This window comes from Cryptomeria japonica, chromosome 9 (genome assembly GCF_030272615.1).
Source record: "Cryptomeria japonica chromosome 9, Sugi_1.0, whole genome shotgun sequence".
NCBI lineage: Eukaryota > Viridiplantae > Streptophyta > Pinopsida > Cupressales > Cupressaceae > Cryptomeria > Cryptomeria japonica.
The window spans coordinates 261,081,953-261,090,656 of NC_081413.1; positions in this window are offsets into that span (position 1 = coordinate 261,081,953).

Sequence of the window (8,704 nt, forward strand, 5' to 3'; positions counted from 1 at the left end):
ATGAGGACCTAGCGGACTGGATCTATAAGGATCCCATCACCACTGATAAACCGCAAGTTACACTTCCTACGGAACAGTATGGTAAAGGCCTCCTCATTATGCAAAGAATGGGGTATGATGGTCAGAGTGCTTTGGGATACTGCAAACAAGGACGACATGAACCACTGCTGCTAGAGTTCAAGCCCAAAGGTAATACAGGCCTAGGCTTTGAAAAAGAGATCCTTCCTAAACTCAGATTTAAAGGAAAACCTAGCAAACCATTTTGCCCACCTACTGTAAAGAGGACACCTTTCATAATCAAAGCACCATCAAGCAATATTGCCACTGCCCCATCGAGGCTCACGAACCCACCACAACCATCTACAATGCCAATCATCCCACCAAACGAACCAGTAATCCCATCAATAACACCAATAGCAGCAGCAACTGTATCAGAACCCGCTGCAACATCTATGGCGCCAGTAATTCTAGCAAAAGCCACTGAGTCACCATTACCGATACTTCCAGTGACAAAACCTTTAAACCCCATCACAGTTCCTGCAGCACCGATCACCTCAAAGATACATAAACCAATCACACCTGCCGTGTTCAACTCCAAAGACATCCCAGTATGGTATAGCAATCGGATGCTGGAAAGTGATTCAGAGACCGACTCACATGAGTGGGAATTTGATTCAGTGCAACTTAACACTTTAGATGAGGAAGATACATCACCACCTCCACCCCGCAAAGACATCCCTGTTTACGGAGAAGCACAGATAAAGACCACTTGGGTACCTGAGCTGGAAACATCTTCCACAGACCCTACGTCTCATCCTACGCCTGATTCTGATAGGAAGAGTACCATCAACGACCTTCACCACACCGTCTTAACCCTCACTGATACATCTCCCGCACTTAACTTAATCGATGAAGTAATGCCCATTATCCACCCTGAACTCATTGAATGGAACCAACCAAATCCCCCATGTCTTGACCTCTTCCAGAACGATGAGGCTATCATTGACTTTTTGGAATTAAGGGATAATCTACCAAGCGGGGATCACAAAGCTGGATTCGCCATTGAACTTAATAGCGCAGCATACTTCGGGGCGGATGCCAAATCCTTCAGCTGCAAAAATATAACAATAAAACATGGATCTTCCAGTGAAAACCACACTGTGGCACTATTTGATCCGACAAAAGTAAAAAGAAAGAGCGTATCCAATGGTGAAAACCTCTCTGAGGCGCCTGAGGATGAAGGGTTTGACATCCTCCCTGCTAGTACACAACAGGAACGATCAACGATTCTTATCGAGGAAACCAAAGAATACAATGTGGGGACTCCTGAAAATCCTCATATCATACATCTGGCATCTCTTCTCACTCCAGAGGAACAGCCTCAATTTATAGAGTTCTTCCAACAGCGTCAGATCAACTTTGCATGGTCATATGCAGACATGCCTGGGCTTGATCCTGATTTAGTCATGCATCATCTCACAGTAGCAAAAGGAGCCAAACCTGTCAAGCAGAAGCTTCGTAAGATGCATCCTCAGATTGCCGTGCTAGTCAAAACAGAACTCAAGAAACTCCTGGATGTTGGTTTCATTAGACCAATTGATTATGCAGAATGGATCTCCAACATTGTACCAGTTGGCAAACCAAAAGGGGGCATCCGCATTTGTACAGACTTCAGAGATCTGAATAAGGCATGTCCTAAGGATGACTTCCCTCTACCAAATATCGACATCATAGTAGATTTGACAGCAAGACATGCCATGCTTTCACTCATGGATGGCTTTTCAAGATACAATCAAATAAAGATCGCACCAGAGGACCAACATAAGACAACCTTCACATGTCCATGGGGCACATACTGCTGGAATGTAATGCCTTTTGGTCTAAAGAATGCAGGAGCGACCTATCAAAGAGCAATGACCACCATCTTCCATGACATGATGCATACTATAATGGAAGATTATGTGGATGATTTACTAGCAAAATCACTTACTAGAGAAGGACATCTTCACATCTTAGATAAAATCTTTGATAGACTGGAACAATACCATGTTCGACTCAACCCAAAGAAATGTGTCTTCGGAGTGACCTCCGGGAAGCTTCTAGGATACATTGTCTCAAGCAAAGGCATTGAGGTCGATCCAGCAAAGGTTAAAGCAATCATGGACATGCCACCTCCAAAGAATATCAGTCAGCTAAGAACACTACAAGGACGGCTTCAATCTATCCGCAGATTCATTGCACAATTGGCTGATAAGTGTCACCCATTCACACACCTGCTACACAAGAACATCCGCTTTCAGTGGGATGACAGATGCCAGCAAGCATTTCAGGCGCTTAAAGACTATCTCATGAATCCACCATTGTTGATGCCACCAGATCCAAGTAGACCGTTGTTACTTTATATCTCAGCGACAAGTACAGCATTAGGTGTATTACTGGCACAACATAATGCAGAAGGCAAAGAGTGTGCTGTATACTACATCTCTCGTACACTAGTTGGCTATGAACTCAATTACACACCTATTGAGCGAGCTTGCCTAGCAGTAATCCTGGCAGCCACTAAACTGAGGCACTATCTATTAACACACAAGGTGCAACTCATTGCAAAGATTGATCCACTCAAGTATTTACTCAGCAAAGCAGCATTGACAGGCCGCTTGGCCAAATGGGTGATGATTCTAAGTGAATTTGACATTGAGTATGTGGACCGTAAAGCTATCAAAGGTCAAGTTATTGCAGATCAGTTGGCCGATGCACCACTCATAGGCGATCATCCCCTCATTTCCAATTTTCCAGATGAAGAGATATTCATGCTCACAGAAGTACAACCATGGAAGCTATATTTTGATGGTTCATACACTAGGCACGGCTCGGGGGCAGGCATTCTGTTTATCACACCTCAAGGTGATAGCATCCCGAAGTCTTACAGGCTCACATTTCCATGCACAAACAACATAGCAGAGTATGAGGCCTTGATCACAGGACTCAGGTTAGCCGTACAATGGAAATTAAAAGAATTGCAAGTATATGGCGATTCCCAACTAGTCATTCGACAAGCAACCGATGAATATCAGACCAAGGATGATAAACTCATGCCATACAAGCAAATGGTGGACAATATAAAGACATCATTTACTACTATCACTTTTGAGCAGATACCAAGAGATCAGAATCGAGCTGCTGACGCTATGGCTACCATCGCATCTCTACTAGATCTTCCACAGAATTCAACACGCTACGAGTTCTTGGTAGAACAGCTTTGGATTCCCGCTTATGATATCCCCGAATCCGAAATGATATGTCGCCTTGTCGGTTCTGAATCCCCATGGTATGGTGAGTTCTACACTTATCTCCGTGATCACACCCTTCCTCCCAACCAATCAAATAATCAACGTAAAACCTTCATTCGCCAAACTGCTCGATATACCATTATTGCTGAAACCCTATACCGACGTAGTCTTGATGGTACTCTCCTTCGATGTCTGGAACAAGATGAGATAACAAAGGCTTTGGAAGAGGTACATGAAGGAATTTGCGGGACTCACTCAAGTGGTCCGTCACTAGCCAAGAAACTCATGCGAGCTGGATACTATTGGCCATCTATGGAAAAGGATTCCTACTACTTTGTCAGGAAATGCAAGAAATGTCAAGTTCATGGCGACCTGATACATGCACCAGCACAGGAACTACAACCAATCACAACACCATGGCCTTTTTGTCAATGGGGCCTTGACCTTGTGGGTAAAATCCATCCATCTTCATCCAATGGCCATAAATTCATTATTACCGCCACCGAATATTTCACCAAGTGGATCGAAGCTGTTCCACTTACCCAAGTCACCGGCAAGCAGATCGCCTCATTCATCCTCAATTACATCATCTGCCGGTATGGTGTGCCCATGTCCATTGTCACAGATAACGGTCTTCCTTTCAAAAATCAGGATGTTCGTGAGCTTTGTGAGAAATTTCATATCCAACACCGCTTTTCCACTCCCTATTACCCACAAGGCAATGGTCAGGCCGAAGCATCCAATAAAAACATATTGAGGATCCTAAAGAAGACAGTCAATGATGCTGGCCGTGATTGGCATGTTCAATTGAATCCAGCGCTATGGGCATATCGAACTAGCATTCGGACCCCTACAGGTGCAACTCCTTATTCATTGGTCTATGGTGCCGAAGCTATCTTACCTATTGAGGTTGAGATACCATCATTACGAGTTTCCTTGCATAATCTCATTGATGATGAAGCATACAGAGTCTCACGCCTTCAGGACTTAGAGTTACTTGATGAGAAGCGACAAGCTGCATACAATCACCTCAAAGCCTATCAGCAGCGCATGAGTAGAAGTTACAATCACCGAGTTAGATCTCGTACATTTGAGGTAGGTGATCTTGTTCTTCGAGAAAATCCTCGCAACCAACCAAATAGAGAACATCAAGGCAAGTTTGAATCAAACTGGCTGGGCCCATATGTTGTCACTGCTGTATTCGGGTCCGGGGCATATCAGTTGGCTACTTCAGAAGGAGAACCGCTTGCAGATCCAATCAATAGCATGCACCTCAAAAGATTTTATACCTAAGGTGTACAGAGCATCAGGCTCCCCTACATATCAGAAAAATACCAAAAACATTCAGAAAATGTCCTGAAGAAAATACAAAAACATTCAAAAAAGTAAAGAAAAATCATGCATTCAAATGGTGAACAACCACTCCGGTGGCACCTTGGGTAAGTACGATGGCGAAAACCTGGCAAACAGGCGCCACTCGTAAAGGGTATGGCTCCATTGTCTTTCAGGCTTGTTGCGATCACATTCATACATACACACATCCATCCATCTAACCATGGCTTGTTATTTTATCTGTAATCCAAGAAAGTACTTCATGCGTCTAGCATCCCGCTTTTTCATAAATCATGTCCAACTTGGGGGCAATGCCCTTACAATCTAGATGATGGAAGTGGATTCTACATTACTGGTGATTCATTGGCAAAAACATTCAAAAATGTCTCGCAAAATACAAAAACATTCAAAAATGTGTCGCAAAATACAAAAACATTCAAAAATGTCTCGCAAAATCCAAAAACATTCAAAAATGACTCACAAAATCCAAAAACATTCAAAAACTATTACACAAAATCCAAAAACATCGAAAAACCCATCGAAAATCACACCAAAACATGGCAACACCTTGTACATATTCATTCAAGCAGATGCAAAACCAACATTAACACAGTACTCACACAATGACCATTTATCAATCGACCACACAATCCACATCCAACAAATCAGAAACTGTCTTTAAAAACAAGGATGCATCCTTCCTTACCAAAACAAAGACAAAAGTGACGTTTTCTTTGACAAGAAAATTATGTTAAGCTATCAAATGCTTGGTTGATTCGTGAGTAATTCATTTGTTTATCTGTATCGGGATCTTTCAGCATTGTTTTGTATCGTTTGCGCATTATTTCCGATGAAGTTCTGGGGCATGTACTAATGGTGTCTACGTGGGAAGTTCACTAGGCTATGTGATCTTATGCCAAATGCAATCATAGATCACTACGGCTTGCTGACTACAGCGTATATCTCGACCATATGAGCATGAACCATTACCAAGGATCCATATTCTTTATTCTTTATGTATATATTGTTTGTTTACAGGTACAATGCTCATTCTTTGGTTCCTCCTCATCCAATTTGGATAAAGGTTTTTATTTCTTAGTACGGTATGCACTTGTCTCAGGATATGATCAGCCTAAGATCAAGGAGGACGATCCAAGTCATGCATGAAAGGAGATAATCCTTATCTGTTCCGCAAGCAATACTCAGGTCAACTTGATCCATTATATCAAGTTGCTTGTATTAACTTGCTATATCAAAATCCATGTAAGAAATACTCTGGTCATCTTGAATCTTTATGTCAAGTTGCTTGTATTTTCTTACAACATTTTAAAGCTCAATGATGAAAAATAAAGCACCATGGATTGTCATTCCATCTCATTTGTATATATTGCATTTCGTTGCATTCCACCCATCCATACATTCATAATAGCTGCATATCATGCATACGTAGTCATAATAATGCATACTCTATTTTACTCATCTTCTTCCATAGGACTCGGTCCTATTCCTCCATATCTTCTATCTAACATCTAATCCCCCCTCACCCTCCCTATCTTGATCATCAACATCATCCTAATCCCTTCATCACTTCCCATCCTCACTCATCCACAAAATTAAGCCAGTTACTCTGTCTACACAGATACATCGACTCCCACACACCTAGACTATCAACAGATACTCTGATCAAGTATCTTCGGGTCTCAACAGGTAATCGATTATGGTAATCCTAGACTACATCAGGCATTTATCATAATGACCTAGTCTCAACGGGACTGCCATGATTCACCACAATCAACCATCCATCACAGGCACACACTATCAATTGATTAGCCAATCAAACACAATCCAACGGACAATTACATCAATTGTCTACGTCTCAACGAGTATTTTGCTTCATATACCTTGACTTCATCGGGCAATTACATCAATTGTCTAAGTCACATCAGGTCACTTTGATTCACTTACTCAGACTTTATCATGTCCAAGCGACCAACTGACATCAACTGTCACGCTTTGACTTGACCGGGGCAATTTAACCGATTGCACCAGATTGTCCAACCAATTTTGATCAATTGTATAGCATCAATCCAAACCCCACACTACATCTGCTATGTATCTCTTGCATGACCTCAGGGTACTCGCTGGCTTGTTGTTTCTTCATATTCACTCCATTTTCTCCCATTCTTTCATCATTAGTTCTAATTTTTTCTATTCTACCTCCCCTCCGCTTTTCATTCTTTTTCAAGAGATCGCCCGATTTTTCAAAAAAATTCGGCCCATCCCTCGAGGGGGCATACCACCCATTAAATTTACATTTTATGGGGCATTTCTTCACACCTATTTTTCTTTCTTTGAAACGACGCGATAAACTGCATCGTCTCAAAGAGGGGCAAATGTAGTCACATAAATATGTCCACTTAATTAAATGAATACTTAGTATTTATTTGATTATTTAACCATCAATTAATAATTAATTAAATTAATATTTAATTAATTCATCTTAACCCTATTCTCCTATTAATTAAATAAATTATTCAATTTATTTGATTTAATTCACTTAACCAAATTCAGACCATTAATTAAATAAATAAATCATATTTATTTAATTAAATCTTCTCTCACATTTAAATAAATTAATATTTATTTAAAACCCCCAAAATCCCACCTCTCACATTTAAATAAATAAATCATTTATTTAAATCACCTTTATCCTCCACCCACTTGTATTTTCCTACAAAAGCAAGTTGCACAATTATTTTAAATAAATAATTTATTTAAATCACCTTTATCCTCCACCCACTTGTATTTTCCTACAAAAGCAAGTTGCACAACTATTTTAAATAAATTATTTATTTAAAATCCTATTTATCCTCACCCACTTGAAACCTTTAATGGTTTCCCTTAAAGTATTCAAACTTGATGGCTTTAAAGTCTTCAAACTTGATGGCTTCCTTCTATAGTCTTCTTAAAGACTTTAATGGTTTTCCTTAAAGTCTTCAAGCCTTTAATGGTTTCCCTCAAAGTCTTCAAGCATTTTAATGCTTTATCTTCTTTTTCTCATTTAAATAAATTAATATTTATTTAAATATTTATCCAAATGCAACTTACACCATTTAATTGAAATAAATGATTTTATTTTAATTGAAAATACCAAAATTTCTCCCACTTGCATTTTCCTACAAAATCCACTTGCATGCCTAAACCCCTTCTAAATTCTTCTAAACCCTTCCTAATTAGCCTAATCCATCCCCTAAATATTGTCACATTCCTAAGCAAATTGGAGTCACTTCTCAAAGACTCCAAAGTCTTTGAAAAGCAATTAATGCTTTGTGTGTTCAACAAATTAACCCTCAAAGTCTTGGATAACCTTTGAAAGCTTCCAACCTTCAACCACTAAATGGCTCAAAGTCTTGGATAACCTTTGAAAGCTTTCAACCTTCAACCACTTAATCCCCAAAGTCTCCAATAACCATTAATGGTTAATTCAACCCTCCCACATGGTTAAAACATTTGTTTTGACTCAACCTCTACCCAACCCAAAGGTCTCATCAGGCCATTAATGCTTTGACCATGATTATCTCTTAAACATTTGCACAAAGGTTTATCCTTGGATTAACTCTTAATCCAATGGGTAATCTTAATTTAGACTTGACCCTTACCTTCTAGATAACCATGAGGTCTTCTCAGGCCTTTAATGCCTCCAACCTCTTCTCTCAACCCAATCCTATGTTGACACTTGTCACCATTTTATTGGTGCCAATTGTGCACATGGATCCCCAACTTTCAAACTTGGCCCTTGATTAAACCATTCAATCTTAACCCTTCATTTCCCTATTTCTTCTATAAATAGAACCCTTCTCCTCAAGCAAAAGGAGAAGCATTTTAGAGTATTGTTGTTATACTGGCATTAGCATAGAGCTTTTTCATAGCATCACTAACTACTCTTGCATAGTATTTGCTTATCATATTCAACCATCTTGAATCTCCATATGGCATCCATGGCTAGTGCTAAAAGCTGAGAGCTACACTCATTTGGGACTTGGAGAGGAGAGGAACAAGGGAGGAGCAACTATGAGCATCTT